Genomic DNA, 22,455 nt, shown 5'->3' on the forward strand with positions numbered 1-22,455 from the left:
TGATGTCGAGCATCCTTTCATGTGCCTATTGCCTATTTGGATGTGTCCCCTGGAAAAATGTCTAGTCAAGTCCTCTGCCCACTTTTAAATTAGACTGTTGGTTTGTTGTTTTTGTTTTTGTTTGCTGTTGAGCTATATGAGTTCCCTATATATTTTGAATATTAACTCCTTATCAGATAGATGGCTTTCAAATATTTTCCCACATTCCATAGGGCTGCCTTTGCATTTTTTCAATTGCTGCTTTTGCATAGCAAAAGCACTAAAAGGTTTGATGTAGTCCCACTTGTTGATGTTTACTTTTGTCGTTTGTACTTTTGGTTCATATCCAAAAACTCATTGCCAAGACCAATGTCAAGGAGGGGATTTAATTTCACTCTTTTGCTGTGAATATCTAGTTTTCCTACAACTTTTATTGAATAAACCATCTCCTGATTGAATCTTCTTGGCTCCTTTGTCAAATATAATATGACTATATATCGGTGGATTTATTTCCGGTCTCTTGATCCTATTCCATTTGTCTGTGTGTCTGGTTTACGCCAGTACCATCCTGTTTTGCTTACCGTCACTTCATAATATAGTTTGAGATCCGGAAGTGCAATGCCCAGAGCTTCGTTCTTTCTCAGGATTACTTTGGCCCTTCGGGGGTCTTTTGTAGTTTCATGTGAATTTTAGGATTGTTTGTTCTATTTCTATGAAGAATGCTATTGGGATTTTAATAGGATTGCATCAGATCTCTAGCCCCACTTTTTTCCCCTCCTTTTTACTTCTTTTTTTATGGAACTTTTTTTTTTTTTAGATTTTATTTATTTATTTGACAGAGAGATTGAGAGTGAGAGAGCACAAGCAGGGGGAGCAGCAGAGGGAGAGGGAGAAGCAGACTCCCCGCTGAGCAGGGAGCCCGACGAGGGGCTCGATCCCAGGACCCCGGGATCACAACCGGGGCCAAAGGCAGACACTTAATGACTGAGCCACCCAGGCGCCCCACCTGTTTTTTACTTCTTTATCCTATCTTCCTCTTTTCCTGGGAACCACTCTGTGCCTTGGTTTCCTTACCTGCAAAATGAGGATACGGGTAGCATCGTGAGAGTCTAAGGAGATACTACATGCCAAATCACATTGATCTAACTCAGCACGTAGTGTTTTCATAGACTTTCACAACATTGTTACCCTGACCAGCATAGCTACTCTGGTTAAGCAAGCACAGTTTGTTAATGCCTATTTTCAAGAATATGCGTCACGTAACGTGAGTTATACCTGAACAGTATTTGGGGAGAAAATGCATGCATACTGCTCTCCTGCCTTTTGCTATCCATCATGAACCAGCCTCCTACTGTCCTGGACAGGGAAGGGGCAGAAGGGGTAACAGGAGAGGCTGGGAAGAAGTGTTTTGTTTTCATCTGAAAATGGAGCTCGTGGTCGTTCTTACTTCATGGGCTTGTTGTGTTAAATGCAAAACCTCAGAACAGAGCCTGGCTCACAAATGAACTCTCAGCACATAATTCCCGCCCTCCAGTAGCTTCGAGTTCAGTTGGAGAGGGAAGACTCATGCGGTAAAACGCAATTAGCAGTACGTGCCACCACTTAGCACCACACACATAGACTGTACGTAGTGTTAGGCCCTAAGACAGGCTAGTGAACCAGACAACTTTGGTATAACCCGAAAAGTGCCAATGAAGTAGAGCAAACAATAAAGACCTCAAGATCAGAGCAGTGAGAAAGTCCTTCGGGATGGAATGGTCCGAGATAGCGTCATGGAAGAGGTAGGACTTGGTGGGGGGGGGGGTCCAGGAAGATGCCAGGGGCTGGGTAGATGGGGACAGTGGTGGGGGTAGATGGAGATGCAGTGGAGGCAAGAGAATATGGACTTAGAGACAGAAATGCCTGTGGGGTGGAAAGGGAGGTCAGACCTGTTTGAAACGCACATACGGGAGCCCCTTGCACACGGCTTTCTGGTGACACACTAAACTAAGAGAGAGAAGAGCGTGTCTTAGCATCCAGGAGCTAGCCGGATACCGTCAGCTAAGCGTCGGTGTTGCCAGGGGCTGGCCCGGCACTAACAGCAACCCCAAACTAGGGCTTGGTGTTCCGCTGAACATAAACAATTTCCCAGGACATCAATATCAGACAGGGCAACTCCGTCACTATGACGGATCAAGACAAAAACAAGACGACGACTCCATACTGTCTGAATCCAGACAAAACACGAGCATTGTCCAAACCACAGAAATGACCGACTCTCTTTCTCTCTCTCTCTCTCTCAGATAATATGAGTGACCACTCCTTCCTTACCAATGGCAGCTTCTGTTTCCCTCTCGTCTGCCCTCCCCCACCCCAGATAAAATCGACAGAAATGATAATAACAGTGATAACAATCACAGGATTGTCCTGCTTTTAGACAGCGCCCGCCCTAGAGGGAAGCACAGCTTCCTTTGACCTCACCCAAGTCAAGTCACCCAACCAAAGCTTGGATCCTAATATACATAAGTCGTATTAGTACCTCTTTCTTGAGACGCCTCAAAGCTCCCCGTGGTGTACATGCTCTCTCACTGCAGCAAGAGATAAACCCAGTTTGATCAGTACATGTGTGTTCCTGGTACTCTTTGGCCAGAGAACATTGGTGTCCTCACTAAAATGATTGAAGGCGATGGGTGCAGACCTACCACCCAGTTTCATTTCAGAAATGCCCAGAAACAATTGAAGACAGCCCTGAAACAAAAGCAGTCCCACCTCCTACGACACAGCATGGTAAATAAAATGACAGAGGCAATCCCAGGTGCAGCAAAGACAGGAGAAAGCCTTCTGGTAGCTACAAATGACAATCCCACAATCCACTGGGCAGAGTATCCTTTTATCCTGATCATGCCCCAGTTTGGGAGATGACTAGACTCCTACCTGCTGCTGGTCCTATACCAACACCTGGACACCGGCTTTGCACTTCCCAACAAGGCATTCATCCAAGGCTGGGTTTTCACTGATCCCTGGCTAAGGGTCCAGGGGAGATGGATCCAAGCTTCAGGCTGGTTAAATACAGAACCCAACATAATTTGCTTTATGGTCTTAGTGTCAGGAGAAAATTGCAATTAATGCTCCTACAGGAGCCCTCTTGCAGCTAGTTCTTTTCTAAGTAGGCTCCACCACCAGCGCAGAGCCCAACACGGGGCTCGAACTTATGATCCTGAGATCAAGACCTGAGCGGAGATCAAGAGTCTTTTGCTTAACCGACAGAGCCACCCAGGTGCCCCTATAGCTACTCTTTAAATGCTTTGTAGGGACATAGACATCGTGTTTATGACTTCAAGCGTGTTCTCAATTGCTTCCGAACAGTTGTTTGATTCCAAACTGTGCTAACCCCCTGAGGTGGTAGAAGAGGCAGTAAGCATCTGACAGGGGGGGCGCCTGGGTCGATTAAGCCTCTGCCTTCGGCTCAGGTCATGATACCTCTCCTTCTTCTCCCTCTGTCTCTGCTCCTTCCCTTCCTTCCCCTCCCCGCTCTGCTCATGCTCTCTATCTCACTCTCTCAAAATAAATAAATAAATAAATAAATAAATAAATAAATAAAATCTTTAAAGTATCTGACACTAATCTTATTCGCAGGGAGTGTACACGCCGACTGGGGAGGTAGCAAATCTTTGACAAACAGAGCAAGAACAGGGACACAGAAGAAGGTGCGAAATGACATGGTTCTTTGAATGCCATCTGAACTCGTCCCATAAATGCAGGAGGAATTCTCATAGCAGGAGCTCACAGCGGGCGAGGTGAGTCTAGGAAGGCTTTGCGGAGGAAGAACAGAGGGTAAAATACAATTTAGATCCGAGGGGGAAGAAGAATTTTATGCTTTAATTTATCTCTAGTATAAAGAGAAGTGGGCTAACTAATTAATTTTGAGGGGATTGTACAATGCTCCTTTAGGGCAACTGGAGCCAACCTGGGGATGTGCTAGAAATGTTCACTTTTTATTGCACCCCAGCTCCTGGGAAATGTCGCCAAGTAGCTATCTGCACATTTCATCAAATACCAATTTTCTCACATTTGGAAAAATCATAGAATCACAAGCATGCAAAGGCCTGAAATTTTTGATCTGCAGGGGCTGCCAGAGAGAATTCCTATGTCCCTGACATCTGCCAAGCCCCACCTGTCGCAGATGACTAATATTCATCCTCACTGACATCATTTGTTGTCACCATATTTTATTTTAGCAATTCTAATAGGTGTGTAGTCATATGCTTATTTTTATTTATAACATTTCACTTATTTTGTTCCCATCATGCAGTTCTCCGTAGTTTCGTTTTTTCAACATGTTATACACAGGATTCCATGTAGTGTGGTTTTGAAAATGTCTTTCTGATTGCAGTATGATTTTCTTTTTTTAGGTCTTATTTCCTTTTTTTGATTGAAGTATAATTAACAAGCAATGTCATATGCGTTTCAGGTGTATCACATATTGGTTCAATAATTCTGTACAGTGGGGCACCTGGCTGGCTCAGTCGGTAGCATTCAACTCTTGATCTCAGGGTTGTGAGTTCGAGCCGCATGTTGGATGTAGAGATTACTTAAAAATAAAATCTTTTAAAAATAAATAAATAAATAAAATCATTCTATACATTACTCAGTGCTCACCCCCATAAGTGTGGTCACCATCTGTCACCATACCACGTTATTACAATACTATTATTGACCAAATTCCCTAGCCTGTACTTTTCATCTCCATGACTTATTTGTCTTATAAGTGGAAGAGTATAATTTTCTTTAATCATACTAATGGCATATCTTTAGTGAAACAAAAGTGAAAACTCTTCTTGAGTTTCTTGAGCTTTCTTGAGGTGGTTGTTGATAAAGAAGAAAATTAAAATTACCCAGAACCCCACTACCCAGAAATCACCATTATCTTTCCTAGTTTTTTTTCTTCCCATATGTATTTGTAATCATTAAAAATTAAATGGGAAGTTTTTTTTTAATTTTATTTTATTGCGGCAAGAACACAACATGAGAACTTTCCTTCTTAAGCTTTCTTTTTTTTTAATTTTCAATTAGCCAACATATAGTACATCATTAGTTTTTGTGGTAGTGTTCAGTGATTCATTAGTTGCGTATGACACCCAGTGCTCATCACCACACGTGCCCTCCTTAATACCCATCCCCTGGTTACCCCATCCCCCCACCCCCTCCCTTCTGTAACCCTCAGTTTGTTTCCCGGAATCCAGAGTCTCTCATGGTTTGTCTCCCTCTCTGATTTCTTCCCATTCAGTTTTCCCTCCCTTTCCCTGTGGTCCTCTGCACTATTCCTTATGTTCCACATATGAGTGAAACCATATGATAATTGTCTTTCTCTGCTTGACTTATTTCACTTAGCATAATCCCCTCCATTCCATCCATGTCGATGCAATTCTCAACTTTCTAAGTGTACAATACATTATTGTCAGCTATAGGTGCAATATTGTACACCCAATCTCTAGAGCTTATTCATCTTGCTTAATGGAAACTTTCTGCCCAGTGATTAGTGACTTCTCATTTCCCCCTGCCTCTAGCCCCTGGCAACCACCATGCCACTCTTTGATTCTATGAATTTGACTATTTTATATACCTCATATAAATGGAATCATGGTGTTCATCTTTGTGACTGGCTTATTTCATTTAACATAATGTCCCCAAAGTTCATCCATGTTGCTGCATGGTGAAGAAGTTCCTTCTTTTTCTTTTTTGAGGCCGAACAGTGTTCCATTGTATGTTATATACCACATTTTCTTTACCCATGCACCTACTCTCTGTGTTTTTACTATTAACATCTTTCTTGATCTATGTTTTTATCTTACTTTCTTGGGCTATAGTCCTCATGAGAGAGAAAGGGAGGAGATGTGTGTTTGTCACTTTCAGTATATATGTCTAATTTTCCCCACAATATTTGAACTGCTTAACAACCCCCCCCCCGCCCCCGCAACTGAAAATCAGACTAAGAAAGATAATGGTGACTTCTGGGTAGTCGGCTTCTGGATAATTTTAATTTTCTTCTTTGTAACTTCTAATTTTAATTTTTTAGAATGAGTATACATTACTTTTAAAATCAGAAAAATATATCATTAAGGGAAGCCCAATATAATATACAGGGGAAAGCATATTGCATAGTAAGCATAAAGTAATGCTTATTGAAACTGAAAGATAAAATATTTTACACATTTTATAGATTTTCTTTTTTTGGTGTTGTAAAACGTAGGGTCATCAATGTACAGAAACCTATTGCATTTCTATACACCAATAACGAAGCAGCAGAAAAAGAAATCAAGGAATTGATCTTGTTTACAATTGTACCTAAAACCATAAGATACCTAGAAATAAACCTAACCAAAGAGGTAAAAGATCTGTACTCTGAAAACTACAGAACACTTATGAAAGAAATTGAAGAAGACACAAAGAAATGGAAAAATGTTCCATGCTCATGGATTGGAAGAACAAACGTTGTTAAAATGTCTATGCTACCCAAAGCAATCTACACATGTAAGGCAATCCTTATCAAAATGCCACCAGCATTTTTCACAGAGCTAGAACAAACAATCTTAAAATTTGTATGGAACCACAAAAGACCCCAAATAACCAAAGCAATCCTGAAAAAGAAAACCAAAGTGGGGGGCATCACAATCCCAACTTCAAGGTCTATCACAAAGCTGTAATCTTCAAGACAGTATGGTACTGGCACAAAAACAGACACATAGATCAATGGAACAGAATAGAGAGCCCAGAAGTGGACCCTCAACTCTATGGTCAACTAATCTTCGACAAAGCAGGAAAGAATGTCCAATGGAAAAAAGTCTCTTCAACAAACAGTGTTGGGAAAACTGGACAGCCACATGGAGAAGAATGAACCGGGACCACTTTCTTACACCATACACAAAAATAAATTCCAAATGGATTAAAGACCTAAATGTGAGACAGGAAACCATCAAAATCCTAGAGGAGAACACAGGCATCAACCTCTGTGACCTCCGCCACAGCAACTTCTTACTAGACGTGTCGCCACAGGCAAGGGGGAAAAAAGCAAAAATGAACTATTGCAACTTCATCAAGATAAAAAGTTTCTGTACAGCAAAGGAAACAATCAACAAAACTAAAAGGCAACCCCCAGAATGGGAGAAGATATTTACAAATGACCTATCAGATAAAGGGTTAGTATCCAAAGTCTATAAAGAACTTATCAAACTCAACACCCCAAAAACAAATAATCCAGTTAAGAAATGGGCAGAAGATATGAATAGATATTTTTCCAAAGAAGACATCCAGGTGGCTAACAGACACATGAAAAGATGCTGAACATCACTTATCATTGGGGAAATGCAAATCAAAACTACAATGAGATACCACCTCACACCTGTCAGAATGGCTAAAATGAACAACACAGGAAACAGCAGATGTTGGTGAGGATGTAGAGAAAAGGGAATCCTCTTACACCGTTGGTGGGAATGCAAACTGGTGCAGCCACTCTGGAAAACAGTATGGAGGTTCCCCCCAAAAGTTAAAAATAGAACTACCTTACAATCCAGCAATTGCACTACTACGCATTTACCCAAAGGATACAAAAATACAGATTCAAAGGGGTACATTCACCCCGATGTTTATAGCAGCATTATCAACAATAGCCAAACTATGGAAGGAACCCAACTGTTTATCGACTGATGAGTGCATAAAGAAGATATGGTATATATATCTTCTTCGGTGTGTGTGTGGTTTGTATATATGGTGTGTGTGTGTATATATATATATATATATATATATTTCGTATATATATATAATGGAATATTAACCAACAAAAAAGTGAAATCTTGCCATTTGCAATGACGTGGATGGAGGTAGAGAGTATTATGCTAAGCGAAATAAGTCAGTCAGAGAAAGACAAATATCATATGATTTCACTCATTATGTGGAATTTAGGAAACAAAACAGATGAACATGGGAGAAGGGGAAGAAAAGAGAGAGGGAAACAAACCATAAGAGACTTTTTAAAAAAGATTTTATTTCTTTATTTGAGAGAGAGAGTGAGAGAGCAGGGTGGGGGGCAGAGGGAGAAGCAGTCTCCCCACTGAGCAGGGAACCCGATGTGGGACACAATCCCGGGATTCTGGGATCATGACTCCAGCCGAAGTCAGGCACTTAACCAACTGAGCCACCCAGGCACCCCAAGAGACTTTTAATGATAGAGAACAAACTGGGGGTTGATAGAGGGAGGTGGGTAGAAGATGGGCTAAATGGGCAATGGGGATTAAGGAGGGCACTTGTTATGATGAACACTTGGGTGTTATATGTAAGTGATGAATCACTAAATTCTACTCCCAAAACCAATATTGCACTATATGTTAACTAATTAGAATTGAAATAAAAATTTGGAGAGGAAAAAAAACCCCAAAACAATAAAAAAAAAGAATAAAACAAAAAAATATAGGGTCAAATTCTGTTTATCTTTCTATGCATGTAGATTCTATATTTGACTTTTTGACTTCATTTCATTTTAAAGTGATTTATCTTCAGGATAATATGAGTCATGTTTTGGCATCATTTTCAATTTTTGATATTGTTTCGTTTATTTTCCCTTGTGTTTAGCACAGTCACTTGCCATCAATGTCACTAGCATCAAAATAACATATGGACCAGAAAGTCAAAAGTGGGTATGAAATAACTTACAGTAACAAGTTGTTCCTGCATAGACATACTTTAGTTTTATTTCATATGCCTACTCAACATTGAGGGAACATGCTTATATAACACATTTTTAAGTTTTTCTCCTTAGATCTATTAAAATGTCCCTTGTAGAAAAACAGCTAAACTTTTACTCAAGCTTTTAAAAGGTAATAACGGCAAGTATTTGAAATACAGTTAATGGTAATTATGAAATTGTGAAATGGAAAGAACACTTCTTTACAGGACTTGGAATTTCGGTGCTTTATAATTAAAAATACTCCATTTGAGCTGTAATAAATTTAACATTTTTAAAGAAAGTTAACTCTGATTACAGCTATTAAACATATTTTCTTTTAGAAATATCCTTTAACATTTGGATGCATCAACTTTTCAATTAATAACACGGTGACATTTTCTTTCTAAAACTGATTATTGTATTTCCTTAGTTATGAATAAATCACAGAGCCAGAATAAGACATTCAAATTCATGCTCCTGCACCAATTATCTCTGAAACTTCAAATTTAGATTCCTTACTTGCAACCTTTCAGTTGCTTGGTAATGTGCATCTATTTCTACTCCATTAACACCACCCTTTCATTTCAAACTGCAGCGCCGCCGAGCAGCAGAGATCCGATTGCCTTAGAAGTACTAAAAACCTCCGGGTCGGTCAGGGCAACACCCAGCAAGTGTTCCCGAATTTAAGTTTCAAGTTGTAACAAATACAGAGTTGTATTGGAGCTAAAACTGGAAGCAACCAAGGTGTCCCTCAATAGGTGAGGGGATGAACAAATTGTGGTATTTCCATGCAATGGCGTTCAACGATACAAATCAGCTACGACTCCACACAACATTATGGTTGGATCTTAGATGTATTTTGCTAAGTGAAAGAAGTTGGACCAAAAGGCTACATAATGTATGATTCCATTCATTGACATTCTGGAAAAGGCAAAACTAGAGAGGTAGAAAACAGATTCATGATTGCCAGTAGTTTAGAGAGGAGGAGAACTTGACTAGGGAGGCACAGGAGATTTTTCTAGTAAGACAGAGCTAATCAGTATGGCACTGTGGTGGTGATACATGATGTTATGCCTTTGTCAAAATCCTTAGAACTCTACAGCACAAAGAGTAAAACCTTAATGTGTGAAAAAAGATTTTTTAAAAAAATCAACCAGGAAGTTGGAGGATCCAAGAGTGAAATGCAGACTGTGAGTAATGGATGGCACTGTATTACTAATGGATGACATAGCTTCCCTGAAGGGAGTGTGGGGAAAATGATGCTGACCCAAGTAACTTTGCAAAATGGTGTTTTGTCTGGTTAATATAAAGCTAAAGACAAATGAGTGCATAAATATTCTACTCTGGTTGTTTCCCATGGGGGCACAGGTACAAATTCTGAAACTGCCGTACAGATCTACATGGAGAAAGTAAGTAAATGGATGGCAGATGGTGGGAGCCCGGTTCCCACCTGTAGTGGGAGGTTGTAGGGGGAGGCTACAGAGAAGCCAGGGGAGGACCCTAGAATGACCCGAGTGGTAATGAACTCATGTTCAGCTTAATACAGATACAGGTGGATAGATACAGAAATAATTACTGATACGTAATTATTTTTTGGTATATAGGGGTTGGTATATAGGCAGATCCTTCCCAGCTCTGTTCACTGAAGGGGCCCAGAAGCAACCACAGCCCAGTAGCAATGAGCACACCCAATTCCCTGATACTGGTTTGTAAAGCTATTCTCCAACCAAAGGAACCAAGGCTCCTTGGAGAAATAGCTGATTCTAGGATGGGGGCAGGGAATATAAGAGATGAACCTGGAACATCTTGTAGTGCCAGAAAGTACGGAAGCGCTAAAAAAAAAAAAAAAAAATCCCCAAATAATGGGGGGATGTCCAAAGGACACTGGAGCCAATCTGAAAGAGTTTCCATGAACAAAGCTGAGCCAAATATGCAATGCTAGCATTGGATTATAAACCAAAGTAAAAAAGAAATATCTATGTGTCCATACTGATATAAATAAATGATTGAATAAATAAGTAAATATGAGAGGAGAGAGACAAATCTCCCGTGCAGAAGAATTCCAAGTAATTTACGTAGATATACTGCCCTTAAAGAGGTGGAACATAGCTCCCTACTCTTTAAGCATGGGCTGGGCATAGTGCTAGAGAGTGTGGTATGGCATGGGAGGGTGGGGAAGAGTAATGTTACATTGAAGCTGATAAACACTACCTCCAGGTGGGTGACCGAAGTCAACATCAATGGTGATAAGTTACATGCTATCAATGTGAGATATGATGTGAGAAAGGCACTTGACTTCTGTGGTTTTCCTCTCCCCACCCACACCTTTTTATAAACTCATGTTAAAAAAACATCACATGTGGGGGCACCTGGGTGGCTCAGTCGGTTAAGCTTCTGACTCTTGAACTCAATCTCACGGTCATGAGTTCAAGCCCCACACTGGGCTCCATGCTGGGCGTGCAGCCTATTAAAAAAAAAAAAAAAACCATCAGATGTAAATCCAATACAATTCCAACAAAATTTTTCCTTCAAAAGCTAATTATAAAATATATACCAAAGAATAAAAGGCCAAAAATAGCCAGGATAGCACCAAATACTAATAATGAATGCAGGATTTACCCCTCCTCCCCCCCCATGAAATCAAGACTTATTATAAAGCTATAATTATTTTTTTTATTTTTTTCAAAGATTTTATTTATTTATCTGAGAGAGAATGAGAGAGGGCACATGAGAGGAGAGAGGGTCGGAGGCAGAAGCAGACTCCCCGCTGAGCAGGGAGCCCGATGCGGGACTCGATCCCGGGACTCTGGGATCATGACCTGAGCCGAAGGCAGTCGCTTAACCGACTGAGCCACCCAGGCGTCTGAGGAGCTAAGATTTTTAAACAGGAGTATTAGGACAAGGGCAAGAAAGCGGATTCGTACATTTTTAAGGGAAATTTTTTAAGGACCCAAACATAGTAAATGATACAGTCTCTCCTACCCTCCATTACTCAGAACAGGGCTCCCTCAGGTATGTCCAGTGCTTGGTTTCCCTGCGTGGTGTATATCTTTTACCCATTTGAGTTCTCTTTCCCCCAATCTGTGTGGGTACCAAGTGAAGCAAAAGAGAATTGTGATTACCTCAAACTATTCTCTTAACTTTTATATTTATGGTTAAGTTCAGGAAAGTAAGTAAATGTGCCTTCAAAAGAAGTACATATTGGATAACTCCTGAGTTCGCAAATCTGTGGTTATGTCCCCTTTATTTCTCAGGGCATCTGTGGCCTATATTTAAATATAGCTTTCGCCCTCAGTTGGCGAAAACATTCTTCAGTGTGATCAGATAACGCCAGTGATAATAAAATGGGCATTTTCTATTTCTGTACGTTATTCATGAAATGCAGTGTCACTCGATTAGATGGCTAGAGATCATGTCATCTCTATTAAGAATTCATAGGCTTCAACATATTTGTTTTCAAACTTTAGCAAAGGGACTATGGAAAGGCTAAAATAAATCAATAAACAAAATCAGTCTGCGTAAGAGCAAGTTGATACATGAAGGAAAAAAAATAACCCGAACTCATATACTTGATGAGAATAAGACACTTGGAAAGCAATGGAGCTGAAAAACAGAAACAACAACAAAAAGAAAAGCAATGGGGTTGGAAATTAAGCAAGCCGATCCGTGGAATGGACGTGGCCTCAGAGCATACGGGGGCAGCTGAAAACGTCCCTGTACTTGTGGGGGGAGGCGGCAGGAGGAGGTCAGCGCCGGTTGCTACGTCCTCTGTGCATTGCTAAGGTGTGTTGTATCCCGTCGGTGTATGCCCACCTTCATGTCCACCCACAAAGACTGGGAACTCTTTTTTTTTTTTTAAAGATTTTGTTTATTCATTTGAGAGAGAGAGCACCAATGGGGGGTGGAGAGGCAGAGGGAGAGGGAGAAGCAGACTCTCTGCTGAGCAGGGAGCCCCACGCGGGGCTCGATCCCAGGACCCCAAGATCATGACCTGAGCTAAAGGCAGACACTTAACCGACTGAGCCACCCAGGCGCCCTAAGACTGAGGACACTTAACTCTTTATGACTTGAACATCTCGGTATTTTGGCACACAATAGATGCTCTCTCTTTCCTTTCTCCCTCCCTCCCATCCTCTGTCCCTGCCTCCCTCCCTTCCTTTCTCAGTCTCTCTCTCTCTCTCATATATATATATATATATATATTTATTTAATTACATACATATATACAGGTTTAATTGAATGGTAGTGAAAGATTAGAAGTCCTAGCATTCTGAGACCATATGACGAACAAAAGGCTCGAAGCTCAGCAGGAATCCAGAGATGGCTAGGAAACAACTATTGAGGCTTCAGGATTGTCTAAGATTAAGAACTAAGTCCCAAAGTTTACAGTAACTAAAAATTGTAGCACTTCAAAGAGAAAAAAGAGGCTGGAGGAAAAATCCTATCGCGGGGCCCTCTAAGTTCAAGGTGAAGGCGTTTCGGCTCTGAATTGTGGCCCCACCCGGTGCCGCAGGGCTGTGGCAAAGCAGGATGTGAACTAGGATCTCCAGGAATTTAAGTGTAATAAGGGGCAGGAAACATAAAACAAGGACCAATAACTACAATACAAGTTAAAATATCTGCCCACTGAGAAGCGAATGGAAATGAGGCTGGATGAGATCTGCACATGGAGACATGGGAGGGAGGCAGTTGAGACTGAACAAATGGAGGGGGGAAGGGGTGGATGATAGTTGGGGTGTATGGAGATGTGGCTTTGATATATAATTCACATACCATACACGTCACCCCCGAAAGTGTACAATTGAGCATTTTGTGGTATAGTCACAGACTTGTGCATCTATCCACAGAATCCATTTTAACGTTTTCGTTCCCCTTAAAAGAAACCCCTAGGTATTAGCCATCAATACCGGCCCCTCCCCCCATCCCTAAGAACCCCCTACGTTACTTTCTAATCATTTGCCACGTCTGGATGTCTCATATAAATGGACTCATAATATGCGGCATTTTTACTTCCTGACCATTATGAATAATGCTTCTATGAACCTTTGCGTACAAGTTTTTGGGCGGAAGTATGTTCTCTGTTTATTTGGGGTATATACGTAGGAGTAGCGTTGCTGGGATATATGATAACTCTATGTTTAACCTTTTGGGGAATTGCCAAAATGTTTTCCAAAGCCACTGAGCCATTTTCTATTGTCACCAGCAAGCGAGGAGTGTTCCCATTGCTCCACACCCTCATCAACACTTGCAATTGACCTGTATTTTTGCTTACAGGCATCCTAGGAGTGTGAAGTGGCATCTCATGGCGGCTTTGACTTATATTTTCCCTGATGGGCTGATGGTATTGAGCATCTTATCCTGTGCTCATTGGCCATTCGTATAGCTTCTTTGGAAAAATGTCCATGCAAATCTTTTGTGCCTATGATTAAATTGAGTAATTTGCCTTTTTATCGCTGAGTTCTACGAGTTCTTTATATATTCTGGCCACAGGTACCTTACCAGAAATATGATTTGCAAATATTTTCTCTCATTCTGTGGGTTGTCTTTTCACTTTCTTGAAGATATCCTTTGAAGCACAAAATATTTTAATTATCAGCATACCCAATTGATCTATTTTTTCTTTGGTTGTTTGTGCATTTGGTGTCATACCTAATCAACCATTGCTTAACCAAGGTCACAAAGATTTATGCCTGTATTTTCTTCTAAGAGTTTTATAGTTTTAACCATTACATTTAGATCTTTTATCCATTTTGAGCTAATTTTTTTTTAAAGACCCCATCCATTCTTTGACAGAGAGAGACACAGCGAGAGAGGGAACGCAAGCAGGGGGAGTGGGAGAGAGAGAAGCAGGCTCCCTGCCGAGCAGGGAGCCCGATGCGGGACTCGATCCCAGGACCCTGGGACCATGACCTGAGCCAAAGACAGATGCTTAATAGACTGAGCCACTCAGGCGCTCCATGAGCTAATTTTTATATATAGTATGAGGTAAGGACCCAACTTCATTCTTTTACAGGTGGCTCCCCGGTTGTCCCAGCACCATTTGTTGAAGAGCATATTCTTGAATTGTCTTTGTACCCTTGTCAACAATCAATTGACAACAATTTTCTAACTGGTTTCCTCCTGTTTCCCATCCTACCATCATCTCCCACCCACTCCATCCCTTACCCACGCCGACGCTACAGTCACCTTTGAGATCGTAAATCTGATGTATCACCAAATCTAGTGATCGTTTCTCTATCCTTCACCTTTTAGCAACATTTAACATGCTTGACCGCACTTCCCTTCATGAAACACTCTCCTCACGTTACTCTGGGCGAACACTCCCCCGATTTTCTTCATACTTCACCAACCCCTTCTTCCAAGTTCCTTTTGCAGGACCCCACTACTCTGCTCAATCTCCACATGTTGGGACTGCCCAGGGCTCTATCCCAGGACTCCTGTTCTCCACAGATTCTCTCTAGCAATCGCCTCCAGTCCCATGGCTTTAAATACTGTCGCTGCTGATGACTCGCAAAATTTTATCTCCCAAATTGACTTTTTCCATGAACTTCAGGCTTGTATACCTATAGCTCTCCACTTGCGTGGCATCTCAAACATAGTATGTCTCCCAAACAGTACTTTTGATTCTCTTGTACGTCCCATCAGTGTTTCCCATTTTAGTACCAAGCTGCCCAAGCCAAAAACCTAATAGTCACCTTTGTTTCCGTCCATGATTTTACACCCAGCTGCAATCTCTTAGCAAGTCCTATTTCCTCTACCTTCAAAACATATCCCAAATCCATCCACTTCATCTCAACCACCACGGTGTTAGGCCAAGCCACTTAATCATTTCTTTCCCAGATGACTACAGTGGCCTCCTTACTGGTCTCTCTGCTTTAATTCATCACACACACACACACACACACACACACACACACACTCCATTCTCCATACAGTGGCCAGAGCAATCTTGTAAAAACATAAAGCAGATCATGGTATTCCTTTACTTAAGACTTGTCAATGACGGGCACCTGGCTGGCTCGGTTGGTAGAGCACAGGACTCTTGATCTCAGGGTCCTTTGTTCAAGCCCCACGTTGGGTGTAGAGCTCACTTAAAAAACAAAACAAAACTTGGCAATGGCTTCCCCTGACACATAAAAGAAAATCTAAATCATATCCTACATGCTTTATACAATAGGGACTCTGCCTATCATTATACCCTGATGTTATACCATCCCCCCTTCTTGCTTATTATGTTCCAGTTCCTCTAGCTGGATTTCAGTGTCTTACATACACCAAGCACATTACGGTCACAGAATCTGGCTTCAGCTCTTTCCTCTGCCTGACAAACTCTTTCCCTCCACATCTTCCCATGATTGGCTGTTCTCTGCCATTCAGTTAGTGCCTTAGAAGTCATGTCCTCGGGAAAGGCCTGCCCTCCCAAACTAAATGAGCTCCTTTACTCGATTTCCATCACTATCACATCACTCAGTTACATTTTCATCACAGAGCTTACCACTGCTTGATATTTTCTTGTATATTTACTGTTTTGTTCATGTTCTCTTTCCTCTCCTTGAATTCTAAAGGAAGCTCTATGAGATCAGGGACCTTGTTTATCTTATTCAGCACTTCTTCTACAGCACCTAGGACACGCATTCCATAAATATTGGGCGAATTCACTCTAAATTTGGAACAAAAGCCTGAGGTACGAGCTAAGGAGTGAGTGAGAGAGAGAGAGTTAGGAATATTCACAGATGTAGATAATGCTGATAGCAGGGTGGAGGGCTGAGTATTGACTGAGGTGGATCTTAGCTGAAATATCATGATGTATTAGTCTGGGTTCTCCGGACAGACAGAATCAATGGTATATATATATATATATATATATATATATATATCGTTGACAAGTTCCCAAATCTGCTGAGTGAGTTGGCAAGGTGAAGACCCAGGAGGGTCCATGGTGTAATTCCAGTCTGAGAGCCAGGAGGCTTGAGACCCAGGAAGAGCTGATGTCTCAGTGGAGTCCGAAAGCAGGAGAAAACTGATGTCCTAGCTCACATGCAGTCAGGCAGGAGGAATTCTTACTTAGGGGAAGATCACCCTCTGTGGTCTATGCAGGCCTTCAACTGATTAGATGAGGCCCACCCACATTAGGGAGGGTGATCTGCTTTACTCTCTCTACCGATTCCGATGTTAATCCCATCCAGAAACATCCTCACGGACACACTCAGAGTAATATTTGATCAAATATCTGGGCAGTCAAGTTGCCCCATAAAGTTAACCATCACAAATGATAACTTCCTTCTGTATCATTTGTCACTTTTCAAAGAACATTCACATATTTCCTCATATCGTCTTTATAGCTACTGTGTATGTCGGGAAGGGAGGTATTAAACCTAGGGAACACTGAGCCTCTGAAAGGATCCCTGAGACTGAAATCCAGCTGGCCAGATTCCCAACTCCGTCCATCAGCTCAGACCCCACTCCCAAGGAACACTGGACCGTCTAGACAGTGTCACGGAAATAATAGGGACTCGGGCAATCGGCATGGAAACTGAAGAAGGTATTCCCTAAATGACCAGACAGGTCCCACAACCTGTACCTTCTAGCATTGTCTAACATTGTCTTTGCCCATATGTGGGTTTAAATGAGTTGCTTAAATGTGTTGCTTTATGGCTCACCTGGATGATATAGAGGGCACCTAGCGCCTGGCTGCAGGGGAAAAAGAGAGTGGGAAGTGTGTATGAAGAAACTGGAGGGGGGGTGAGGTAGGAACAGAAAGCCACTACCTCAAGTGGCTTTATGCAACCGGAATTCAGTGGGAGGAGATTTGTGAATAACTGGAAAGGGCAAATAGAATAAATGGATGTATCCTTTCCAAATAGCCCAGACCTATTTCTATTCAGTCAATGCTTTTTTTTAAAAATACCCTATCTACTCAGTCAATGCTTTTTTTTTTAAGATTTATTCATTTTTTTATTTGAGAGAGAGACGGTGCAAGTGGGGGGTGGGGCAGAGGGAGAGGGAGAAGGGGAGAAGCAGACTCTCCACTGAGCGTGGAGCACCATGCAAGGCTCAATCTCAGGACCCTGAGATCATGACCTGAGTCAAAATCAAGAGACAAGAGCTGAAATCAAGAGCCACCCAGGCACTCCCAGTCAATGTTTTAACTCTTTTATCTCTTTTTAAAAAAAGATTTTATTTATTCATTTGAGAGAGAGAGAGAGAGCGCGCGTGCATGCATGCACACGTGAGCACGAGCAGGGGGAGGGGGAGGGGCAAAGGCAGAGGGAGAAGCAGGCTCCCCGCTGAGCAGGGACCCTGGGGCTCGATCCCAGGACCCTGAGATCATGACCTGAGCTGAAGGCAGCCGCTTAACCGACTTGAGCCACCCAGACGCCCCCAGGCAATGTTTTAATTCTTTAATCTCTACCTTTTCCCTCTTAATTCCAACATGTGCATATTTGCTATGGCTCATCATGTTACCATTCCTAAACATGGTATAGTGGTGAGTGTCAATGAGAGCATTCAGAAGGGGGCAGAACCTCCCAGCAATAGACTTACAAGTTTTAATGCAGGAAATTATCTTCTCAGGATTAAAATAAATGAACGCACATATAATTCTGCCATGCTGCCTTATAGATGCCAGTCAGGGCGAACATCCCCTTCAGTCTGGGAAGTCTTCCTCTCGGATTGGACCGATGAGCTTTGTAAGTTAAATATTAAGAGAGTGGTACGTTATGATGTGTAACCTTGGCTCCGTTACTTGACCTCCCTGAGCCCCTGTCTCTCCGTCTATAAAATGGGGAAAATAGCAGTCTCCTTTCAGCATCGTTTTGGGGCTGAAATATGATACTGCACTTAAGTGCTTAGCACAATTCCTGGCGCATAGGGACAGGTCAATAATATTAGCCCGTAGTGTTTAATGTAAAACAAATGTCATTATAAAGGAAAGTAGCAAACTTCCAGTTACAAGATAAATCAGTCACAGGGATGAAAAGCGCAGCACTGGGAATATAGTCAATAATACTGTAATAATTTTGAATGGTGACAGATCGTGATTCCCCTCACTGTGGTGAGCACTGGGTAATGTATCCAACTGTCGAGGCGCCAGGTTGCACACCTGACACTAATATAACATGGCATGTGTTGATATACTTCAATTTTTTTTTAAAATATTTCAAGCCCCATGTTGGGTGTAGAGCTCATTATCCGCAGCGGACGCCTCTGACCACCACTCCCATAAAGTTCACCCTTTCTCAGTCTTTACTCCTACCTGCTCTCGGCCAAATGCGATCAAAGACAACAAATAAATATATTTGAGAGAGACAGTGACAGAGAGTGCACAGGTGGGGAGGAGAGGGAGAAGGCAGGTTCCCCGCTGAGCAGGGAGCCCGATGCGGGACTCGTCCCAGGCCCCCGAGACCGTGACCTGAGCCGAAGGCAGACGCTGAACGACTGAGCCACCCAGGCGCCCCATCAGTGTTTAAAAACATGTCCCTGAGGTTCTCGGAGGAAACCTGTAGAGGCTCCCGGCCGGGACTGCAGCCCTGCTCTGCCCATGGCCGCAGTCCCGCCATGAGAGGTGGGGGGCCGCAGGAGCGCCCCGCGCTCACCCCGCGGAGAGGGTTGGCACCGCGCACTAGGGCAGTGCGTCATTAGGAAGCCGCATGGGGCCACTGAGCCCACGCCTCCTCATCGACATTTCTGTGCCTCTCCTCTTTGCATTTGGAACACAAGGGGGTGCTTCGGGGGCGTCCACACAATAGCTCTTTGATGACTGATTCTGGGACAATTAAACATGCGCGCTGATCTTGCCTTCGGCTTTGTGTTCGTGAACCAATACGGAAGCCGTGTTCCTGGAAAAAAAAAAAAAGAATGCTGCCTTTGGAGCCTGGAAGCCTGTCGATTTCCTATGACTACAATCTGGGACTGAAAGGCTATGTGGCAAATTGGTCATTTTGATTGGCGGGGGTGGGGGTGGGGGATCATCCAAGCACAGCCAGCCCTGAAATTGGCTTTTGGAGCCTGGTGTGGGAAAGACTTGACAGCAACTTCATGGAAGCTCGCTTGCAGAATTTTCTTTCTCTGGAGGAAAAAAAATAAAAGAAAAAAAAGAAAGGAGAGAGAGAAAGAAAGAATGGAGGGAGGAAATGTGGGAGGGAGGGGAAGGAAGGAAGGAAGGAAGAAAGACATGCAGTAAGAAACAGCTTGATTAGTGCTCTATTTCCAGAGACAGAAACTAGCAAAATAGCCTTCAATTTGAGGACTAGTCAGTTTCACTGGCTGAGTGACCAAGAGACACCTACCTATAAGGGACATCGGGTGTACAGGGAGCCCAGGGGGCACCCACGTGGCCAAAGGATACTTTCTACTGACAGTAAGGAACAGCACCACTTTTCTAAATGGGTTGGACAAACCATTCCAACAGTATAAACGTGGAGAACCCTGGGGTACCTCTGCCCTTGGCAGAAGTCTAACGAACAGAAGGGAGTTAAAGCATAATCTGTTCCTTACCACGCAGAAGGGAGGCACAGAGAGAGGCCCATGTTTCACGCACAGCTCTGTGGGCTGTGTGCCCTTTGATGTGACCAACACATGCTTAGGGCTGGTCCTTAGCTTTTTTTTTTTTAAGATTTTATTTATTTATTTGTGTGTGTGGGAGAGAGAGAGAACGCACAAGCAGGGGAAGAGGCAGAGGGAGAAGCAGACTCCCCGCCGAGCAGGGAGCCCGATGCGGGGCTCGATCCCCGAGACTCCAGGATCATGCCCTGAGCCGAAGGCAGACGCTTAACCAACTGAGCCACCCGGGCACCCCTGGTCCTTAGCTTTTAAAAGATGCAGAAATTAAATTGGGCCACTGCCTCCTCTGGGGTGATGAGGCTCTGAGGAAATAATTCTCATTAACCAAGCTCACAATAGACTGATTTCCAAAAAGCTTTCCAAAAATAATTTGGGGGCAAGACTTAGTCATGATTCATAATCTTCGGTACTTACTCTGTGACAGGGACTCTGAAAACATGCTTGACATGGTTTATTTCATTTAAACTTCACACAATAATCCTGTGATACAGTATGAAGTTCTGTTTCATCCTCACATCGTACGTAAGGAAATGAAGCCTCAGACGGAGGAAGTAATCCACAGATGATCAATGACAGATCTGTGTGTCTCCCAAGCCGTTAGGACAATCTCATGTCATAATAGTAAGAGCCCCTTCCTCAGGCAGCTCGGGAGAATATGGGAGGAGAGAGAGAGAAGAAGGCCTATTAAGTGGAAAACAGTCTCTCTCCTCCTGCCTATGACTCAGCTGCAGCTATGACTCACGGAAGACTGACGGTCACTGAGCAAGTTGGAAATGACCCTGGACTTCAGGACGAGAGCCAACGCCTGAGTGCAGCAGCGCTGCTCATTATCCGCAGCGGACGCCTCTGACCACCACTCCTATGAAGTTCACCATTTCTCAGTCTTTACTCCGGCCTGCTCTAGGCCAAATGCGATCAAAGACAACAAATAAGGTGCCTGAGTCTGCTGTTTGCGGGGTGGGGTGGGCAGAGGTGGGTTCCGAGACCCAAGGGAAGTTGACCAAGGAGCAACTTCCAGGATCCAGGTAGTGGTCTCAGCACTGGTACGGTTGGTGAGATTGGAGACTCTGGCCCCTCTGATGGGGCTGATGTTGATCAGGTGACAGAGTTTCCTCCCACCAGATGCTGAGGAGATAGAATGTGTGTGTGCGTGTGTGTGTGTGTGTGTGTGTGTGTGTGTGTGTGTGTGTGTCTCCTTCATTGTATGACCCAGACAAGAAACAAATTTCTCTAAGTCAAACCCCGTTCTTAGCCGCAGGTGCAAAATAAAATAGCCGCCGTCGGGCCTAGTAGCCAGTTCCGCGCTCGAGTCACCGTGCGCCGGGGGGCTGCAGAAGCTGATATGTCGACTGTCTGCAGAGCATCGAGCGGCTGTGCAGTCGGGTGGTGCGCGTCCTGGGCTGTAACCCGGGACCCATGACCCTGCAGGGCACCAACACCTACCTGGTAGGGATCGGCACCAGGAGAATCCTCGTTGACACTGGAGAACCAGCAATTCCAGAATATATCAGCTGTTTAAAGCAGGCTCTGACTGAATTTAACGCAACAATCCAGGAAATCATAGTGACTCATTGGCACCGTGATCATACTGGGGGCATAGGAGATATTTGTAAAAACATCAATAATGACACTGCATATTGCATTAAAAAACTCTCACGGAATCCTCCGAGAGAAGAAATTATAGGAGATGGAAAGCAACAGTATGTTTATCTGGAAGATGGAGATGTGATTAAAACTGAAGGTGCCACTCTCAGAGTTATACACACACCTGGCCACACTGATAATCATATGGCTCTACTTTTAGAAGAGGAGAATGCAGTCTTTTCTGGAGATTGCATCCTAGGGGAAGGAACAACTATATTTGAAGACCTCTATGATTATATGAACTCCCTAAAAGAGCTATTGAAACTCAAAGCTGATATTATATATCCAGGACATGGCCCAGTAATTCATAATGCTGAAGCTAAAATTCTAGAATACATTGCTCACAGAAATTCCGAGAACAGCAAAGTCTTACATTGTTTCGTGATAATTTTGAAAAATCATTTACAGCAATGGAGCTTGTAAAAAAACATTTACAAGAATACTCCTGAGCATTTATGTAAAATGGCTGAACATAATGTCTTGCTGCATTTGAAAAAATTAAAAAAAGAAGGAAAAATATTTAGCAACACGGATCCTGAGAAGAAATGGAAAGCTAATCTTTAGTTTCAGAT

At 42.8% G+C, this 22,455-nt stretch overlaps 1 pseudogene; it reads left to right on the forward strand.

Annotated features, from left to right (window-relative positions):
* The first annotated feature begins 1,751 nt into the window (after positions 1-1,751).
* Positions 1,752-22,447, forward strand: LOC114196984 (endoribonuclease LACTB2 pseudogene; annotated as a pseudogene).
* The last annotated feature ends 8 nt before the right edge of the window (positions 22,448-22,455 follow it).

The sequence above is a fragment of the Eumetopias jubatus genome, unplaced genomic scaffold (assembly GCF_037043125.1).
Source record: "Eumetopias jubatus isolate StellerSeaLion01/CBP00866 unplaced genomic scaffold, mEumJub1_p1.0 scaffold_11, whole genome shotgun sequence".
NCBI classification, from domain to species: domain Eukaryota; kingdom Metazoa; phylum Chordata; class Mammalia; order Carnivora; family Otariidae; genus Eumetopias; species Eumetopias jubatus.